This window comes from Homarus americanus, unplaced genomic scaffold (assembly GCF_018991925.1).
Source record: "Homarus americanus isolate GMGI-L3 unplaced genomic scaffold, GMGI_Hamer_2.0 scaffold39131, whole genome shotgun sequence".
NCBI classification, from domain to species: Eukaryota; Metazoa; Arthropoda; class Malacostraca; order Decapoda; family Nephropidae; genus Homarus; species Homarus americanus.
This window is the reverse complement of record NW_024741088.1, coordinates 1,418-24,515: the sequence shown is the minus strand read 5'-3', so window position 1 is coordinate 24,515 and position 23,098 is coordinate 1,418. Positions and strand designations below refer to the sequence as shown.

At 37.0% G+C, this 23,098-nt stretch overlaps 1 long non-coding RNA gene across 1 annotated transcript; it reads right to left on the bottom strand.

The window, feature by feature from the left end:
- Positions 1–19,855: 19,855 nt before the first annotated feature.
- LOC121875577 lies at positions 19,856–20,304 on the bottom strand. The gene is made up of 2 exons (XR_006090637.1): positions 20,158–20,304; positions 19,856–19,913 (listed from the first exon to the last, which is right to left on the bottom strand). It is a non-coding gene; the product is annotated as an uncharacterized LOC121875577 (long non-coding RNA).
- Positions 20,305–23,098: the final 2,794 nt, after the last annotated feature.

Here is a 23,098-nt window from a genome sequence, read left to right as displayed (position 1 = left end):
GACATGAATTTTTGTCATTTTTGTCGACCCCACAAAAAACGAAATTTTCATAAGGTCCGGACCTGTCGTTCCGGCACTTTTGGCGAACAGGCCAAAAAAGCATTTTTCGTAAGGTCCGGACATGAATTTTTGTCATTTTTGTCGACCCCGCAAAAAATCAAATTTTCATAAGGTCCGGACCTGTCGTTCCGGCACTTTTGGCGAACAGGCCAAAAAAGCATTTTTCGTAAGGTCCGGACATGAATTTTTGTCATTTTTGTCGACCCCGCAAAAAATGAAATTTTCGTAAGGTCCGGATCTATCGTTCCGGCACTTTTGGCGAACAGGCCAAAAAAGCATTTTTCCTATGGTCCGGACATGAATTTTTGTCATTTTTGTCGACCCCTCAAAAAATGAAATTTTCATAAGGTCTGGACCTGTCGTTCCGGCACTTCTGGATGTACTTAAATAGTTAGGCACATTAAATTTTAGTTCAGAGAGAAAAAGTATTTTTGGCCAAAAATTCTGTAAGGGGTAAGCCTTATAATTTTTGGAATTTCGTCCAAAATTAGATTTTGCTCAAAATCGCAGTATAGGTATTCCTGAACATGCTGCTTAAGGATCCGTTAACCAAAATTTGATATCTTGATTATAACTTGTTCAAATGGCTTTTAGAAAATGTTCAAATGATTTTTAGAATTATTTTAATTACTTTTGCAATGCTAATTACTCGCCACTTATGGGTTTTCGAGGTCATTTTTTGGTGCTTGTGTATTATTCTGGATGTACTTAAATAGTTAGGCACATTAAATTTTAGTTCAGAGAGAAAAAGTATTTTTGGCCAAAAATTCTGTAAGGGGTAAGCCTTACAATTTTTGGAATTTCGTCCAAAATTAGATTTTGCTCAAAATCGCAGTATAGGTACTCCTGAACATGCTGCTTAAGGATCTGTTAACCAAAATTTGATATCTTGATTATAACTTGTTCAAATGGCTTTTAGAAAATGTTCAAATGATTTTTAGAATATTTTAATTACTTTTGCAATGCTAATTACTCGCCACTTATGGGTTTTCGAGGTCATTTCTTGGTGCTTGTGTATTATTCTGGATGTACTTAAAAGTTAGGCACATTAAATTTTAGTTCAGAGAGAAAAAGTATTTTTGGCCAAAAATTCTGTAAGGGGTAAGCCTTACAATTTTTGGAATTTCGTCCAAAATTAGATTTTGCTCAAAATCGCAGTATAGGTACTCCTGAACATGCTGCTTAAGGATCTGTTAACCAAAATTTGATATCTTGATTATAACTTGTTCAAATGGCTTTTAGAAAATGTTCAAATGATTTTTAGAATATTTTAATTACTTTTGCAATGCTAATTACTCGCCACTTATGGGTTTTCGAGGTCATTTCTTGGTGCTTGTGTATTATTCTGGATGTACTTAAATAGTTAGGCACATTAAATTTTAGTTCAGAGAGAAAAAGTATTTTTGGCCAAAAATTCTGTAAGGGGTAAGCCTTGCAATTTTTGGAATTTCGTCCAAAATTAGATTTTGCTCAAAATCGCAGTATAGGTACTCCTGAACATGCTGCTTAAGGATCTGTTAACCAAAATTTGATATCTTGATTATAACTTGTTCAAATGGCTTTTAGAAAATGTTCAAATGATTTTTAGAATATTTTAATTACTTTTGCAATGCTAATTACTCGCCACTTATGGGTTTTCGAGGTCATTTCTTGGTGCTTGTGTATTATTCTGGATGTACTTAAATAGTTAGGCACATTAAATTTTAGTTCAGAGAGAAAAAGTATTTTTGGCCAAAAATTCTGTAAGGGAATTAGTGGTCGTAATGATGCTTGGAATATTTTAATGAAATTTTTCACAATGCTTATTTCAGTACTCGCTAATTATTGGTTTCTCAGGTACTTGGTTGGTGTTGTTATATTCTTCTGGATGTACTTAATTACTGAAATTAATCCCACCAAATTTCATGTCTGAGAGAAAATCACATTTGGGTGGAAAAACGCATAAGGGTCCCCCCTTACGCGTTTTTTCCAGGGTCTAGAGAAAACTCGATATATGCGATTTTGTTCAAAATCGCAGTATAGGTACTCCTGAGCATGCCGAATCCGGTCCTATCATCGACAGTTCGATTGCGGAATAATTAGTGGTCGTAATGATGCTTGGAATATTTTAATGAAATTTTTCACAATGCCTATTTCAGTACTCGCTAATTATTGGTTTCTCAGGTATTTAGTTGGTGTTGTTATGTTCTTCTGGATGTACTTAATGACTGAAATTAATCCCACCAAATGCTTATTTCAGTACTTGCTAATTATTGGTTTCTCAGGTATTTGGTTGGTGTTGTTCTGTTCTTCTGGATGTACTTAATTACTGAAATTAATCCCACCAAATTTCATGTCTGAGAGAAAATCATATTTGGATGGAAAAACGCATAAGGGGGGACCCTTACGCCTTTTCTCCAGGGAGGAGACAAAACTCGATATACGCGATTTTGTTCAAAATCGCAGTATAGGTACTCCTGAGCATACCGAGTCCGGTCCTATCATCGACAGTTCGATTGCAGAATAATTAGTGGTCGTAATGATGCTTCGAATATTTTAATGAAATTTTTCACAATGCTTATTTCAGTACTCGCTAATTATTGGTTTCTCAGGTATTTGGTTGGTGTTATGTTCTTCTGGATGTACTTAATTACTGAAATTAATCCCACCAAATTTCATGTCTGAGAGAAAATCATATTTGGGTGGAAAAACGCATAAGGGGGGACCCTTACTCGTTTTTTCCAGGGTCGAGAGAAAACTCGATATACGCGATTTTGTTCAAAATCGCAGTATAGGTACTCCTGAGCGTGCCGAGTCCGGTCCTATCATCGACAGTTCGATTGCGGGATAATTAGTGGTCGTAATGATGCTTCGAATATATTAATGAAATTTTTCACAATGCTTATTTCAGTACTCGCTAATTATTGGTTTCTCAGGTATTTGGTTGGTGTTCTTATGTTCTTTTCCTGATGTAATTAATTACTGAAATTAATCCCACCAAATTTCATAGTCTGAGAGAAAATCACATTTGGGGTGAAAAACGATAAGGGTCCCCCACGCTTTTTTCCAGGGTCGGTGACAAAATCAATATAAGGATTTTGTTCAAAATCACAGTATAGGTACTCCTGAGCATGCCGAGTCCGGGGTCCTATCATCGATAGTCTGATTATGAATAATTAGTGGTCGTAATGATACGGAATATTTTAATGAAATTTTTCACAAATGCCTATTTCAGCACTCGCTTAATTATTGGTTTCTCAGGTATTTAGTTGGTGTTGTTATGTTCTTCTGGATGTACTTAATTACTGAAATTAATCCACCAAATTTCATATCTGAGAGAAAATCACATTTGGGTGGAAAAACGCTTAAGGGTCCCCCCTTACGCGTTTTTTCCAGGGTCGAGAGAAAACTCGATATACGCGATTTTGTTCAAAATCGCAGTATAGGTACTCCTGAGCATGCCGAATCTGGTCCTATCATCGACAGTTCGATTGCGGAATAATTAGTGGTCGTAATGATGCTTGGAATATTTTAATGAAATTTTTCACAATGCTTATTTCAGTACTCGCTAATTATTGGTTTCTCAGGCATGTAGGCTGGTGTTGTTATGTTCTTCTGGATGTACTTTAATGACTGAAATTAATCCCACCAAATTTCATGTCTGAGTGATAATCATATTTGGGTGGAAAACGCATAAGGGGGGACCCTTACGCGTTTTTTCCAGGGTCGACACAAAACTCGATATATGCGATTTTGTTCAAAATCACAGTATAGGTACTCCTGAGCATGCCGAGTCCGGTCCTATCATCGACAGTTCGATTGCGGAATAATTAGTGGTCGTAATGATGCTTGGAATATTTTAATGAAATTTTTCACAATGCTTATTTCAGTACTCTCCAACTATTGGTTTCTCAGGTATTTGGTTGGTGCTGTTACGTTCTAATGGATGTAATTAATTACTGAAATTAATCCCACCAAATTTCATGTCTGAGTGATAATCATATTTGGGTGGAAAAACGCATAAGGGGGGACCCTTACGCGTTTTTTCCAGGGTCGAGACAAAACTCGATATATGCGATTTTGTTCCAAATCACAGTATAGGTACTCCTGAGCATGCCGAGTCCAGTCCTATCATCGACAGTTCGATTGCGGAATAATTAGTGGTCGTAATGATGCTTGGAATATTTTAATGAAATTGTTCACAATGCTTATTTCAGTACTCTCCAACTATTGGTTTCTCAGGTATTTGTTTGGTGCTGTTATGTTCTAATGGATGTACTTAATTACTGAAATTAATCCCACCAAATTTCATGTCTGGAGAGAAATTATTAGTGGAAAACGATATAAAATTACGTTTCCAGGCCTAGACAAAACCGATATACATTTTGTTCAAAAATCACAGTATAGGTAATTCTTGAGCATGCCGAAGTCCTATCCAACCATCGATAAATCTATCATGGGAATAATTAGTAGGTCGTAATGATGCTTGGAATATTTTAATGAAATTGTTCACAATGCTTATTTCCAGTAATTTCCAACCATTGGTTTCAGGTACTGGTTGGCGCTATGTTCTAATGGATGTACTTAATTACCGAAATTAATCCCACCAAATTCTCATGTCTGAGAGAAAATCATATTTAGTGGCACCGATAGTAAAATCCTTTACGTTTTTTCCAGGGTCGAGAAAACGGAGGCGCATTTTGTTCAAAATCGTTAGTATAGGTACTCCTGAGCATACCGAGTCCGGTCCTATCATCGACAGTTCGATTGCGGAATAATTAGTGGTCGTAATGATGCTTGGAATATTTTAATGAAATTTTTCACAATGCTTATTTCAGTACTCTCCAACTATTGGTTTCTCAGGTATTTGGTTGGTGCTGTTACGTTCTAATGGATGTACTTAATTACTGAAATTAATCCCACCAAATTTCATGTCTGAGTGATAATCATATTTGGGTGGAAAAACGCATAAGGGGGGACCCTTACGCGTTTTTTCCAGGGTCGAGACAAAACTCGATATATGCGATTTTGTTCAAAATCACAGTATAGGTACTCCTGAGCATGCCGAGTCCGGTCCTATCATCGACAGTTCCATTGCGGAATAATTAGTGGTCGTAATGATGCTTGGAATATTTTAATGAAAATTTTCACAATGCTTATTTCAGTACTCTCCAACTATTGGTTTCTCAGGCATTTGGTTGGTGCTGTTACGTTCTAATGGATGTACTTAATTACTGAAATTAATCCCACCAAATTTCATGTCTGAGTGATAATCATATTTGGGTGGAAAAACGCATAAGGGGGGACCCTTACGCGTTTTTTCCAGGGTCGACACAAAACTCGATATATACGATTTTGTTCAAAATCACAGTATAGGTACTCCCGAGCATGCCGAGTCCGGTCCTATCATCGACAGTTCGATTGCGGAATAATTAGTGGTCGTAATGATGCTTGGAATATTTTAATGAAATTTTTCACAATGCTTATTTCAGTACTCTCCAACTATTGGTTTCTCAGGTATTTGGTTGGTGCTGTTATGTTCTAATGGATGTACTTAATTACTGAAATTAATCCCACCAAATTTCATGTCTGAGAGAAAATCATATTTGGGTGGAAAAACGCATAAGGGGGGACCCTTACGCGTTTTTTCCAGGGTCGAGACAAAACTTGATATATGCGATTTTGTTCAAAATCACAGTATAGGTACTCCTGAGCATGCCGAGTCCGGTCCAATCATCGACAGTTTGATTGCGGAATAATTAGTGGTCGTAATGATGCTTGGAATATTTTAATGAAATTGTTCACAATGCTTATTTCAGTACTCTCCAACTATTGGTTTCTCAGGCATTTGGTTGGTGCTGTTATGTTCTAATGGATGTACTTAATTACTGAAATTAATCCCACCAAATTTCATGTCTGAGAGAAAATCATATTTGGGTGGAAAAACGCATAAGGGGGGACCCTTACGCGTTTTTTCCAGGGTCGACACAAAACTCGATATATACGATTTTGTTCAAAATCACAGTATAGGTACTCCTGAGCATGCCGAGTCCGGTCCTATCATCGACAGTTCGATTGCGGAATAATTAGTGGTCGTAATGATGCTTGGAATATTTTAATGAAATTTTTCACAATGCTTATTTCAGTACTCTCCAACTATTGGTTTCTCAGGCATTTGGTTGGTGCTGTTACGTTCTAATGGATGTACTTAATTACTGAAATTAATCCCACCAAATTTCATGTCTGAGTGATAATCATATTTGGGTGGAAAAACGCATAAGGGGGGACCCTTACGCGTTTTTTCCAGGGTCGAGACAAAACTCGATATATGCGATTTTGTTCCAAATCACAGTATAGGTACTCCTGAGCATGCCGAGTCCGGTCCTATCATCGACAGTTCGATTGCGGAATAATTAGTGGTCGTAATGATGCTTGGAATATTTTAATGAAATTTTTCCCAATGCTTATTTCAGTACTCTCCAATTATTGGTTTCTCAGGCATTTGGTTGGTGCTGTTATGTTCTAATGGATATACTTAATTACTGAAATTAATCCCACCAAATTTCATGTCTGAGAGAAAATCATATTTGGGTGGAAAAACGCATAAGGGGGGACCCTTACGCATTTTTTCCAGGGTCGACACAAAACTCGATATATCCGATTTTGTTCAAAATCACAGTATAGGTACTCCTGAGCATGCCAAGTCGGGTCCTATCATCGACAGTTCGATTGCGGAATAATTAGTGGACGTAATTATGCTTGGAATATTTTAATGAAATTTTTCACAATGCTTATTTCAGTACTCTCCAACTATTGGTTTCTCAGGTATTTGGTTGGTGCTGTTATGTTCTAATGGATGTACTTAATTACTGAAATTAATCCCACCAAATTTCATGTCTGAGAGAAAATCATATTTGGGTGGAAAAACGCATAAGGGGGACCCTTACGCGTTTTTTCCAGGGTCGAGACAAAACTTGATATATGCGATTTTGTTCAAAATCACAGTATAGGTACTCCTGAGCATGCCGAGTCCGGTCCATTCATCGACAGTTTGATTGCGGAATAATTAGTGGTCGTAATGATGCTTGGAATATTTTAATGAAATTTTTCACAATGCTTATTTCAGTACTCTCCAACTATTGGTTTCTCAGGCATTTGGTTGGTGCTGTTATGTTCTAATGGATGTACTTAATTACTGAAATTAATCCCACCAAATTTCATGTCTGAGAGAAAATCATATTTGGGTGGAAAAACGCATAAGGGGGGACCCTTACGCGTTTTTTCCAGGGTCGAGACAAAACTTGATATATGCAATTTTGTTCAAAATCACAGTATAGGTACTCCTGAGCATGCCGAGTCCGGTCCAATCATCGACAGTTTGATTGCGGAATAATTAGTGGTCGTAATGATGCTTGGAATATTTTAATGAAATTTTTCACAATGCTTATTTCAGTACTCTCCAACTACTGTATTGGTTTCTCAGGCATTTGGTTGGTGCCTTAAGGTTCTAATGATGTACTTTAATTACTGAAATTAATCCCACCAAATTTCTTATGTCTGAGAGAAAATCATATTTGGGTGGAAAAACGATAGGGGGAATTTTACGCTATTTCCAGGGCTCTAGAGAAAAACGCTATATATGCGATTTGTTCAAAATCAGTATATAGGTAATTCTGGAGCATGCCGAAGTCCCGTCCTATCATCGACAGTTCGATTGCGGAATAATTAGTGGTCATAATGATGCTTGGAATATTTTAATGAAATTTTTCACAATGCTTATTTCAGTACTCTCCAACTATTGGTTTCTCAGGCATTTGGTTGGTGCTGTTATGTTCTAATGGATGTACTTAATTACTGAAATTAATCCCACCAAATTTCATGTCTGAGAGAAAATCATATTTGGGTGGAAAAATGCATAAGGGGGGACCCTTACGCGTTTTTTCCAGGGTCGAGAGAAAACGCGATATATGCGATTTTGTTTAAAATCACAGTATAGGTACTCCTGAGCATGCCGAGTCCGGTCCTATCATCGACAGTTCCATTGCGGAATAATTTGTGGTCATAATGATGCTTGGAATATTTTAATGAAATTTTTCACAATGCTTATTTCAGTACTCTCCAACTATTGGTTTCTCAGGCATTTGGTTGGTGCTGTTACGTTCTAATGGATGTACTTAATTACTGAAATTAATCCCACCAAATTTCATGTCTGAGTGATAATCATATTTGGGTGGAAAAACGTATAAGGGGGGACCCTTACGCGTTTTTTCCAGGGTCGAGACAAAACTCGATATATGCGATTTTGTTCCAAATCACAGTATAGGTACTCCTGAGCATGCCGAGCCCGGTCCTATCATCGACAGGTCGATTGCGGAATAATTAGTGGTCGTAATGATGCTTGGAATATTTTAATGAAATTTTTCACAATGCTTATTTCAGTACTCTCCAACTATTGGTTTCTCAGGCATTTGGTTGGTGCTGTTATGTTCTAATGGATGTACTTAATTACTGAAATTAATCCCACCAAATTTCATGTCTGAGAGAAAATCATATTTGGGTGGAAAAACGCATAAGGGGGGACCCTTACGCGTTTTTTCCAGGGTCGAGAGAAAACGCGATATATGCGATTTTGTTCAAAATCACAGTATAGGTACTCCTGAGCATGCCGAGTCCGGTCCTATCATCGACAGTTCGATTGCGGAATAATTAGTGGTCGTAATGATGCTTGGAATATTTTAATGGAATTTTTCACAATGCTTATTTCAGTACTCTCCAAATATTGGTTTCTCAGGCATTTGGTTGGTGCTGTTATGTTCTAATGGATGTACTTAATTAATGAAATTAACCCCACCAAATTTCATGTCTGAGAGAAAATCATATTTGGGTGGAAAAACGCATAAGGGGGGACCCTTACGCGTTTTTTCCAGGGTCGAGAGAAAACGCGATATATGCGATTTTGTTCAAAATCACAGTATAGGTACTCCTGAGCATGCCGAGTCCGGTCCTATCATCGACAGTTCGATTGCGGAATAATTAGTGGTCATAATGATGCTTGGAATATTTTAATGAAATTTTTCACAATGCTTATTTCAGTACTCTCCAACTATTGGTTTTTCAGGCATTTGGTTGGTGCTGTTATGTTCTAATGGATGTACTTAATTACTGAAATAATCCCACATTCCCCCATGTCTGAGAGAAAATCATATTTGGGTGGAAAAACGATAAGGACCCCACGCTTTTTTCCAGGTCGAGAGAAAAGGCGATATATGATTTTGTTCAAAATCACAGTATAGGTACTCCTGAGCATACGAAGTCCGGGTCCTATCATCGACAGTTCGATTATGGAATAATTAGTGGTCAAGTAATGATGCTTTGGAATATTTTAATGAAATTTTTCACAATGCTTATTTCAGTACTCTCCAACTATTGGTTTCAGGCATTTGGTTGGTGCTCTTATGTTCTAATGGATGTACTTAATTACTGAAATTAATCCCACCAAATTTCATGTCTGAGAGAAAATCATATTTGGGTGGAAAAACGCATAAGGGGGGACCCTTACGCGTTTTTTCCAGGGTCGAGAGAAAACGCGATATATGCGATTTTGTTCAAAATCACAGTATAGGTACTCCTGAGCATGCCGAGTCCGGTCCTATCATCGACAGTTCCATTGCGGAATAATTTGTGGTCATAATGATGCTTGGAATATTTTAATGAAATTTTTCACAATGCTTATTTCAGTACTCTCCAACTATTGGTTGGTGCTGTTACATTCTAATGGATGTACTTAATTACTTAAATTAATCCCACCAAATTTCATGTCTGAGAGAAAATCATATTTGGGTGGGAAAACGCATAAGGGGGGACCCTTACGCATTTTTTCCAGGGTCGAGAGAAAACGCGATATATGCGATTTTGTTCAAAATCACAGTATAGGTACTCCTGAGCATGCCGAGCCCGGTCCTATCATCGACAGGTCGATTGCGGAATAATTAGTGGTCGTAATGATGCTTGGAATATTTTAATGAAATTTTTCACAATGCTTATTTCAGTACTCTCCAATTATTGGTTTCTCAGGCATTTGGTTGGTGCTGTTACGCTCTAATGGATGTACTTAATTACTTAAATTAATCCCACCAAATTTCTGGCGTCTGAGAGAAAATCATATTTGGGTGAAAAAACGCATAGTGGGGACCCTTACGCATTTTTTCCAGGGTCGAGAGAAAATCGCTGACATATGCGACATTTTGTTCAAAATCAAGCAGGTATAGGTACTCCCTGAGCATGCCGAGTCCGGTCCTATCATCGACAGTTCGATTGCGGAATAATTAGTGGTCGTAATGATGCTTGGAATATTTTAATGAAATTTTTCACAATGCTTATTTCAGTACTCTCCAACTATTGGTTTCTCAGGCATTTGGTTGGTGCTGTTATGTTCTAATGGATGCACTTAATTTCACTGAAATTAATCCCACCAAATTTCATGTCTGAGAAAATTTATATTTGGGTGGAAAATTCAAGGGGGACCTTTACGCCGCTTTTTTCCAGGTCGAGAAAACGCTGATATATGCGACATTTTGTTTAAAAATCACAGTATAGGTACTCCTGAGCATGCCGAGTCCGGGCCAACTTATCATCGATAAAGTTCCATTGGTGAATAATTTTTCGTAAATATAATGATGCTTGGAATATTTTAATGAAATTTTTCACAATGCTTATTTCAGTACTCTCCAACTATTGGTTTCTCAGGCATTTGGTTGGTGCTGTTACGTTCTAATGGATGTACTTAATTACTGAAATGAATCCCACCAAATTTCATGTCTGAGTGATAATCATATTTGGGTGGAAAAACGTATAAGGGGGGACCCTTACGCGTTTTTTCCAGGGTCGAGACAAAACTCGATATATGCGATTTTGTTCCAAATCACAGTATAGGTACTCCTGAGCATGCCGAGCCCGGTCCAATCATCGACAGGTCGATTGCGGAATAATTAGTGGTCGTAATGATGCTTGGAATATTTTAATGAAATTTTTCACAATGCTTATTTCAGTACTCTCCAACTATTGGTTTCTCAGGCATTTGGTTGGTGCTGTTATGTTCTAATGGATGTACTTAATTACTGAAATTAATCCCACCAAATTTCATGTCTGAGAGAAAATCATATTTGGGTGGAAAAACGCATAAGGGGGGACCCTTACGCGTTTTTTCCAGGGTCGAGAGAAAACGCGATATATGCGATTTTGTTCAAAATCACAGTATAGGTACTACTGAGCATGCCGAGTCCGGTCCTATCATCGACAGTTCGATTGCGGAATAATTAGTGGTTGTAATGATGCTTGGAATATTTTAATGGAATTTTTCACAATGCTTATTTCAGTACTCTCCAACTATTGGTTTCTCAGGCATTTGGTTGGTGCTGTTATGTTCTAATGGATGTACTTAATTACTGAAATTAATCCCACCAAATTTCATGTCTGAGAGAAAATCATATTTGGGTGGAAAAACGCATAAGGGGGGACCCTTACGCGTTTTTTCCAGGGTCGAGAGAAAACGCGATATATGCGATTTTGTTCAAAATCACAGTATAGGTACTCCTGAGCATGCCGAGTCCGGTCCTATCATCGACAGTTCGATTGCGGAATAATTAGTGGTCATAATGATGCTTGGAATATTTTAATGAAATTTTTCACAATGCTTATTTCAGTACTCTCCAACTATTGATTTCTCAGGCATTTGGTTGGTGCTGTTATGTTCTAATGGATGTACTTAATTACTGAAATTAATCCCACCAAATTTCATGTCTGAGAGAAAATCATATTTGGGTGGAAAAACGCATAAGGGGGACCCTTACGCGTTTTTTCCAGGGTCGAGAGAAAACGCGATATATGCGATTTTGTTCAAAATCACAGTATAGGTACTCCTGAGCATGCCGAGTCCGGTCCTATCATCGACAGTTCCATTGCGGAATAATTTGTGGTCATAATGATGCTTGGAATATTTTAATGAAATTTTTCACAATGCATATTTCAGTACTCTCCAACTATTGGTTTCTCAGGCATTTGGTTGGTGCTGTTACGTTCTAATGGATGTACTTAATTACTGAAATTAATCCCACCAAATTTCATGTCTGAGTGATAATCATATTTGGGTGGAAAAACGTATAAGGGGGGACCCTTACGCGTTTTTTCCAGGGTCGAGACAAAACTCGATATATGCGATTTTGTTCAAAATCACAGTATAGGTACTCCTGAGCATGCCGAGTCCGGTCCTATCATCGACAGTTCGATTGCGGAATAATTAGTGGTCGTAATGATGCTTGGAATATTTTAATGAAATTTTTCACAATGCTTATTTCAGTACTCTCCAACTATTGGTTTCTCAGGTATTTGGTTGGTGCTGTTATGTTCTAATGGATGTACTTAATTACTGAAATTAATCCCACCAAATTTCATGTCTGAGAGAAAATCATATTTGGGTGGAAAAACGCATAAGGGGGGACCCTTACGCGTTTTTTCCAGGGTCGAGACAAAACTTGATATATGCGATTTTGTTCAAAATCACAGTATAGGCACTCCTGAGCATGCCGAGTCCGGTCCAATCATCGACAGTTTGATTGCGGAATAATTAGTGGTCGTAATGATGCTTGGAATATTTTAATGAAATTTTTCACAATGCTTATTTCAGTACTCTCCAACTATTGGTTTCTCAGGCATTTGGTTGGTGCTGTTATGTTCTAATGGATATACTTAATTACTGAAATTAATCCCACCAAATTTCATGTCTGAGAGAAAATCATATTTGGGTGGAAAAACGCATAAGGGGGGACCCTTACGCGTTTTTTCCAGGGTCGAGACAAAACTCGATATATGCGATTTTGTTCAAAATCACAGTATAGGTACTCCAGAGCATGCCGAGTCCGGTCCTATCATCGACAGTTCGATTGCGGAATAATTAGTGGTCGTAATGATGCTTGGAATATTTTAATGAAATTTTTCACAATGCTTATTTCAGTACTCTCCAACTATTGGTTTCTCAGGCATTTGGTTGGTGCTGTTATGTTCTAATGGATGTACTTAATTACTGAAATTAATCCCACCAAATTTCATGTCTGAGAGAAAATCATATTTGGGTGGAAAAACGCATAAGGGGGGACCCTTACGCGTTTTTTCCAGGGTCGAGAGAAAACGCGATATATGCGATTTTGTTCAAAATCACAGTATAGGTACTCCTGAGCATGCCGAGTCCGGTCCTATCATCGACAGTTCGATTGCGGAATAATTAGTGGTCATAATGATGCTTGGAATATTTTAATGAAATTTTTCACAATGCTTATTTCAGTACTCTCCAACTATTGGTTTCTCAGGCATTTGGTTGGTGCTGTTATGTTCTAATGGATGTACTTAATTACTGAAATTAATCTCACCAAATTTCATGTCTGAGAGAAAATCATATTTGGGTGGAAAAACGCATAAGGGGGGACCCTTACGCGTTTTTTCCAGGGTCGACACAAAACTCGATATATCCGATTTTGTTCAAAATCACAGTATAGGTACTCCTGAGCATGCCGAGTCCGGTCCTATCATCGACAGTTCGATTGTGGAATAATTAGTGGTCGTAATGATGCTTGGAATATTTTAATGAAATTTTTCACAATGCTTATTTCAGTACTCTCCAACTATTGGTTTCTCAGGCATTTGGTTGGTGCTGTTATGTTCTAATGGATGTACTTAATTACTGAAATTAATCCCACCAAATTTCATGTCTGAGAGAAAATCATATTTGGGTGGAAAAACGCATAAGGGGGGACCCTTACGCGTTTTTTCCAGGGTCGAGAGAAAACGCGATATATGCGATTTTGTTCAAAATCACAGTATAGGTACTCCTGAGCATGCCGAGTCCGGTCCTATCATCGACAGTTCGATTGCGGAATAATTAGTGGTCATAATGATGCTTGGAATATTTTAATGAAATTTTTCACAATGCTTATTTCAGTACTCTCCAACTATTGGTTTCTCAGGCATTTGGTTGGTGCTGTTATGTTCTAATGGATGTACTTAATTACTGAAATTAATCCCACCAAATTTCATGTCTGAGAGAAAATCATATTTGGGTGGAAAAACGCATAAGGGGGGACCCTTACGCGTTTTTTCCAGGGTCGAGAGAAAACGCGATATATGCGATTTTGTTCAAAATCACAGTATAGGTACTCCTGAGCATGCTGAGTCCGGTCCTATCATAGACAGTTCGATTGCGGAATAATTAGTGGTCATAATGATGCTTGGAATATTTTAATGAAATTTTTCACAATGCTTATTTCAGTACTCTCCAACTATTGGTTTCTCAGGCATTTGGTTGGTGCTGTTATGTTCTAATGGATGTACTTAATTACTGAAATTAATCCCACCAAATTTCATGTCTGAGAGAAAATCATATTTGGGTGGAAAAACGCATAAGGGGGACCCTTACGCGTTTTTTCCAGGGTCGACACAAAACTCAATATATGCGATTTTGTTCAAAATCACAGTATAGGTACTCCTGAGCATGCCGAGTCCGGTCCTATCATCGACAGTTCGATTGCGGAATAATTAGTGGTCGTAATGATGCTTGGAATATTTTAAAGAAAATTTTCACAATGCTTATTTCAGTACTCTCCAACTATTGGTTTCTCAGGTATTTGGTTGGTGCTGTTATGTTCTAATGGATGTACTTAATTACTGAAATTAATCCCACCAAATTTCATGTCTGAGAGAAAATCATATTGGGTGAGAAAAACGCATAAGTGGGGGACCCTTACACGTTTTTCCAGGGTCGACAATAAAACTGAGTATATGCGATTTTGTTCAAAATCACATTATAGGAACTCCTGAGCATGCCGAGTACTATCCTATCACTTCCATAGTTCGATTATGAATAATTAGTGGTCGTAATGATGCTTGGAATATTTTAATGAAATTTTTCACAATGCTTATTTCAGTACTCTCCAACTATTGGTTTCTCAGGCATTTGGTTGGTGCTGTTATGTTCTAATGGATGTGCTTAATTACTGAAATTAATCCCACCAAATTTCATGTCTGAGAGAAAATCATATTTGGGTGGAAAAACGCATAAGGGGGGACCCTTACACGTTTTTTCCAGGGTCGACACAAAACTCGATATATGCGATTTTGTTCAAAATCACATTATAGGTACTCCTGAGCATGCCGAGTCCGGTCCTATCATCGACAGTTCGATTGCGGAATAATTAGTGGTCGTAATGATGCTTGGAATATTTTAATGAAATTTTTCACAATGCTTATTTCAGTATCTCCAACTATTGGTTTCAGGTATTTGGTTGGTGCTGTTATGTTCTAATGGATGTACTTAATTACTGAAATTAATCCCACCAAATTTCATGTCTGAGAAAATCATATTTGGGTGGAAACGATAAGGGGGACCCTTACGCCGCTTTTTTCCAGGGCCTATTACACAAAACTCGATATATTCGATTTTGTTCTTTAAAATCACAGTATAGGTACTCCTGAGCATGCCGAGTCCGGTCCTATCATCGACAGTTCGATTGTGGAATAATTCGTGGTCGTAATGATGCTTGGAATATTTTAATGAAATTTTTCACAATGCTTATTTCAGTACTCTCCAACTATTGGTTTCTCAGGTATTTGGTTGGTGCTGTTATGTTCTAATGGATGTACTTAATTACTGAAATTAATCCCACCAAATTTTATGTCTGAGAGAAAATCATATTTGGGTGGAAAAACGCATAAGGGGGGACCCTTACGCGTTTTTTCCAGGGTCGAGAGCAAACGCGATATATGCGATTTTGTTCAAAATCACAGTATAGGTACTCCTGAGCATGCCGAGTCCGGTCCTATCATCGACAGTTCGATTGCGGAATAATTAGTGGTCATAATGATGCTTGGAATATTTTAATGAAATTTTTTCACAATGCTTATTTCAGTACTTCCAACTATTGGTTTCTCAGGTATTTGGTTGGTGCTATGTTCTAATGGATGTACTTAATTACTGAAATTAATCCCACCAAATTTCATGTCTGAGAGAAAATCATATTGGTGGAAAACGCATGGGGGACCCTTACGCTGCTTCCAGGGTCGACACAAACCGATATATCCCATTTTTGTTCAAAATCACAGTATAGGTACTCCTGAGCATGCCGAAGTCCGGTCCTATCATCGACAGTTCGATTATGTGAATAATAGTGGGTCGTAATGACGTTTGGAATATTTTAATGAAATTTTTTCACAATGCTTATTTCAGTACTCTCCAACTATTGGTTTTCAGGCATTTTGGTTGGTGCTGTTATGTTCTAATGGATGTACTTAATTACTGAAATTAATCCCACCAAATTTCATGTCTGAGAGAAAATCATATTTGGGTGGAAAAACGCATAAGGGGGGACCCTTACGCGTTTTTTCCAGGGTCGAGAGAAAACGCGATATATGCGATTTTGTTCAAAATCACAGTATAGGTACTCCTGAGCATGCCGAGTCCGGTCCTATCATCGACAGTTCGATTGCGGAATAATTAGTGGTCGTAATGATGCTTGGAATATTTTAATGAAATTTTTCACAATGCTTATTTCAGTACTCTCCAACTATTGGTTTCTCAGGTATTTGGTTGGTGCTGTTATGTTCTAATGGATGTACTTAATTACTTAAATTAATCCCACCAAATTTCATGTCTGAGAGAAAATCATATTTGGGTGGAAAAACGCATAAGGGGGGACCCTTACGCGTTTTTTCCAGGGTCGAGACAAAACTTGATATATGCGATTTTGTTCAAAATCACAGTATAGGTACTCCTGAGCATGCCGAGTCTGGTCCAATCATCGACAGTTTGATTGCGGAATAATTAGTGGTCGTAATGATGCTTGGAATATTTTAATGAAATTTTTCACAATGCTTATTTCAGTACTCTCCAACTATTGGTTTCTCAGGCATTTGGTTGGTGCTGTTATGTTCTAATGGATGTACTTAATTACTGAAATTAATCCCACCAAATTTCATGTCTGAGAGAAAATCATATTTGGGTGGAAAAACGCATAAGGGGGGACCCTTACGCGTTTTTTCCAGGGTCGAGAGAAAACGCGATATATGCGATTTTGTTCAAAATCACAGTATAGGTACTCCTGAGCATGCCGAGTCCGGTCCTATCATCGACAGTTCGATTGCGGAATAATTAGTGGTCATAATGATGCTTGGAATATTTTAATGAAATTTTTCACAATGCTTATTTCAGTACTCTCCAACTATTGGTTTCTCAGGTATTTGGTTGGTGCTGTTATGTTCTAATGGATGTACTTAATTACTGAAATTAATCCCACCAAATTTCATGTCTGAGAGAAAATCATATTTGGGTGGAAAACGATAAGGGGGGACCCTTACGCGTTTTTTCCAGGGTCGAGACAAAACTTGATATATGCGATTTTGTTCAAAATCACAGTATAGGTACTCCTGAGCATGCCGAGTCCGGTCCTATCATCGACAGTTGATTGCGGAATAATTAGTGGTCGTAATGATGCTTGGAATATTTTAATGAAATTTTTCACAATGCTTATTTCAGTACTCTCCAACTATTGGTTTCTCAGGCATTTGGTTGGTGCTGTTATGTTCTAATGGATGTACTTAATTACTGAAATTAATCCCACCAAATTTCATGTCTGAGAGAAAATCATATTTGGGTGGAAAAACGCATAAGGGGGGACCCTTACGCGTTTTTTCCAGGGTCGAGACAAAACTCGATATATGCGATTTTGTTCAAAATCACAGTATAGGTACTCCTGAGCATGCCGAGTCCGGTCCTATCATCGACAGTTCGATTGCGGAATAATTAGTGGTCGTAATGATGCTTGGAATATTTTAATGAAATTTTTCACAATGCTTATTTCAGTACTCTCCAACTATTGGTTTCTCAGGCATTTGGTTGGTGCTGTTATGTTCTAATGGATGTACTTAATTACTGAAATTAATCCCACCAAATTTCATGTCTGAGAGAAAATCATCATTTGGGTGGAAAAACGCATAAGTGGGGACCCTTTACGCGTTTTTTCAGGGTCAGAGAAAACGCGATATATGCGATTTTGTTCAAAATCACAGTATAGGTACTCCTGAGCATGCCGAGTCCGGTCCTATCATCGACAGTTCGATTGCGGAATAATTAGTGGTCGTAATGATGCTTGGAATATTTTAATGAATTTTTCACAATGCTTATTTCAGTACTCTCCAACTATTGGTTTCTCAGGCATTTGGTTGGTGCTGTTATGTTCTAATGGATGTACTTAATTACTGAAATTAATCCCACCAAATTTCATGTCTGAGTGAAATCATATTTGGGTGGAAAAACGCATAAGGGGGGACCCTTACGCGTTTTTTCCAGGGTCGAGAGAAAACGCGATATATGCGATTTTGTTCAAAATCACAGTATAGGTACTCCTGAGCATGCCGAGTCCGGTCCTATCATCGACAGTTCGATTGCGGAATAATTAGTGGTCGTAATGATGCTTGGAATATTTTAATGAAATTTTTCACAATGCTTATTTCAGTACTCTCCAACTATTGGTTTCTCAGGCATTTGGTTGGTGCTGTTATGTTCTAATGGATGTACTTAATTACTTGAAATTAATCCCACCAAATTTCATGTCTGAGAGAAAATCATATTTGGGTGGAAAAACGCATAAGGGGGGACCCTTACGCGTTTTTTCCAGGGTCGAGACAAAACGCGATATATGCGATTTTGTTCAAAATCACAGTATAGGTACTCCTGAGCATGCCGAGTCCGGTCCTATCATCGACAGTTCGATTGCGGAATAATTAGTGGTCGTAATGATGCTTGGAATATTTTAATGAAATTTTTCACAATGCTTATTTCAGTACTCTCCAACTATTGGTTTCTCAGGTATTTGGTTGGTGCTGTTACGTTCTAATGGATGTACTTAATTACTGAAATTAATCCCACCAAATTTCATGTCTGAGTGATAATCATATTTGGGTGGAAAAACGCATAAGGGGGGACCCTTACGCGTTTTTTCCAGGGTCGAGACAAAACTCGATATATGCGATTTTGTTCAAAATCACACTATAGGTACTCTTGAGTATGCCGAGTCCGGTTCTATGATCGACAGTTCGATTGCAGAATAAATAGTGTCGTAATGATGCTTGGATTATTTTAATGAAATTTTTCTCGATGCTTATTTCAGTACTCGCTAATTATTGGTTTCTCAGGTATTTGGTTGGTGTTGTTATGTTCTTCTGGATGTACTTAATTACTGAAATTAATCCCACCAAATTTCATGTTTAAGAGAAAATCATATTTGGGTGGAAAAACGCATAAGGGGGGACCCTTACGCGTTTTTTCCAGGGTCGAGACAAAACTCGATATATGCGATTTTGTTCATTTACGTATCTAAAAAATTTCATGCCTTTTTATTTTATATTTGCACTTCTTGTCTCTACAAAATAAACCTACACTATCATAATTTTCCCAGCAAATCTTCTAATCTCTTACTTTTTAACTTCTAATTTCTGTCTAATAACTTAAGTCAATGGCAATCTCATTCTACCCTAAGACACATGATAAGAAGTTCTCTCTTTTCATACATCTCCTCCCTTTGGTATCCAACACATAATTTCAATATGTCATTCACATCTGCACAACTCCTTCCCCTAAAAATATAAAATTAATCATATCCTATTCTTTCACAACATGCACAGAGAAGAACGTCTTACCGTGGCTGTTTTAACATCTCCTGTCGGTCTTAATGTTACTTCCCCAACAGTAGTTTCTGATGCATAACTTTTCAATTTATTCCATTCTCTGCTCCAACCTTCTTTTATAAAGTCAAATGTTCCAACATTGGCTGGACCTGAGATTTAGCATTAAAAACAACTAAAGAAACAATATGAAAGGGCAAAGAGCAATAATATAGTCATTATATTGCAAAATTCAACCAAAGACAGTGACACGGCAACAACTGGCCAATCCTCTCACACTTTTCACAAGCACTTCACATGGGACCATTTATTTACCAAGTTTCTTACCTTTTCTGACACTAAATATTCTTTTGAATATTATATAATTTGCATTTAACCAAAGAATTAAGTGTTTACCTGTTTTTAGATGCAGAGCATAGCTGGGGATATCTGAGGATTGTTTAGTGTTTCTTGTAGTGATAACGAGGTCACAGATATTGTTGATGTTTGTTTTGTGTTTTACTCCACACTCTTCATTAATTATGCTCCTGTAGTCAACTTTAACCTCTGTAAAAAAATATTTAAAGATTATGTGCCATTGGACAAAAAGAAACTCAGGATACCTTGTCTCATTAAATTTCTCATCAAAGAATAAATTTTGAAGATAGCTTCTATTATATACACAAAGCTGAATTACAAATGCTATTTTCTGAAATTAAAAAAGTTTATCACCCAGACACAGTCATTCCCAAGCACTGATCTGGCTGATTCCTTCAGCCATGGAAGCATCAGCTAATATCAAATACATGAGCTAAAATTTTCTATTGTATTTTAATTTTTCCCTTTGATAATGCAGTACAGTAATGAGCATGTACTGTACAATGCATGAAGCAAATAATGCTTGACAATTTCTGTACAGTATAGATATTCTGTAAGTAAATACAAATCTGACAATTATGGAGTATAATGGATATCTAAAAAAGTATGAATGACTGTCTGTGATTTTCTAAATACAGGAATTGTTTTTCTCTTAATTTATCATTTACACCACCTGCTAGTTTAGTAACACTTTGGGTGATCAGTCTGTTATTTGTCCAGTGTTAATAAAACTGTACCATCGACATCCAATTATTTTCATAATGTTCTTGTAAATGATTCAAAGAGCAAAATGCAGTAATTTACTTAAAGTTATAGAGCAGCTAAAGAGATGCAGCATATGTCATATTATAATGTGAGAGAGAGACCACAACATGTTATTAAATAGTAAAGAACACAAAGATTATAGATGAGCTTGCCTAAAACTACATTACACAGTAAAATTAATAAGGCAAAGGTTCCCAAACTGGGGTCAGCAACAAGATGAAAGAAAGCAGTATTTTCAGCCAAAAAATAAATACATAAACAAATCATTATTTTTTCCATCACCGACTCTCTCTCTACCCATTTTTTTCCCACTCATTAATGGTTACCCGTAGGCACCAACAAGCCACAAGCTAGGCACGTTGGGTCCGCCTTTTACAGCCAGGATTTGAAAGCCGCTGGCTATGTCATGTTTTGCCACATTGTACTTGAATTAAAATTGAGTTGAGTACCCAAAGTGTGTTCTCTGTCAAGAGATACTCTCCAATGAATGTTTGAAACCATCAAAACCACAAAGACACTTACAACAGAAACACCCCACTGAGGCCAGAAACTGCTGATTTCTTCAAACGACAAGAATCATCACTAGCCAGACAGGCAAGAACAGTAATACCCCGATTTACACGGTTTCACTTTACGCGATTCTAGATTCTACATTTAGATACCTAGCCAGAACCTACCGGAATTTCATTTTACGCTGTGCATCTACTCATATACAGGGTGAAGTATAATTTTTTATTTAGCTCATAAAATTCATACAAATTACCCGGCCAGAATATAATTTACATTGCTGGAATTCTTACAATATGATGATCATTTTGAATATAAACATCATGGATTTTGCATTAGACATACAAATTTTAGATCTAATGTAATAATTTGGTTTACACAAAGCAAATATTTTATCTTTTGTGCAAAATATATGAAGTTTACATTCAAAATATTACCTGACCTACAAGGAATCCAGAAATGTCAATTATATTATCCTAACTTTAGTCTTAGGTATTATTTATTACTAAAGGTTAAAATCTAGTTTTTTCACCCAAACATTTCTCTGGTAGTGAGGGAAGGTGGGGGGTGGGGGGTGGGGGGGAGGGTTGGGACCGACCGACCCAGCTGGCGTGAGTGTGAGGAGGGGGGGGAGGCAAGGTGGGGTAGTACTTTGATTGACAGATAGTGTCCTGAAGAATAATTTTTTTTTATTACCTGAAGATATTTGTTTTAGCTCATAAAATTCATACAAATTACTCTGCCAGAATATAATCTACATTGCTGGAATTCTTACAATATGATGATCATTTTGAATATAAACATCATGAATTTTGCATTAGACATACAAATTTTAGATCTAATGTAATAATTTGGTTTACACAAAGGAAATATTTTATCTTTTGTGCAAAATATATGAAGTTTACATTCAAAATATTCCCTGACCTGCAAGGAATCCAGAAATGTCAATTATATTATCCTAACTTTAGTCTGAGGTATTATTTATTACTAAACGTTAAAATCTAGTGGTTTCACCCAAACATTTCTGAGAGAGGTAGGAGCTAGTGAACTGGGAAGAAGGGGGGGGGGGATTTGAGTCCATTATTTGAATGGACATTAACCTGGCGACTGTATTTCTCTTAAATATTAATTGTGTGAGCATACCATCATAAAATTTAGATGTTATTTTTACTACAACATAGGTATTGTGTCGGAAAAAGTGGAGTTTGAGAGTTTGGGGGTCGGGCCAGTCTCTATTGGAATTAATCCCATATGTTCTGTTGTTCACTTTACGCGGTTTTCACTTTCCGCGGTACCCTGTGGGTTCAATTGACCGCGTAAATCGGGGTACTAATGTATATATATATGCCTCATGTATTTCTCCTTAGTCTATACTCACCCCTGAGGATGTGAATTACACGAAAGCGCTTGGGAACTTCGTGTTTTCTTCTTTCCTTGTGGTTATCAGCGCATATATATATATATATATATATATATATATATATATATATATATATATATATATATATATAGTAGTATATATATATATATATATATATATATATATATATATATATATATATATATATATATATATATATATATATATATATATATATATATATTGTATACAAACAGTAAATTTATTTATTTATTCATTTATATATCTATTTATTTATTTTTGTTTTTTACGGGGAATGGCCCACCTGGGCACAGGCTCATTGACCCA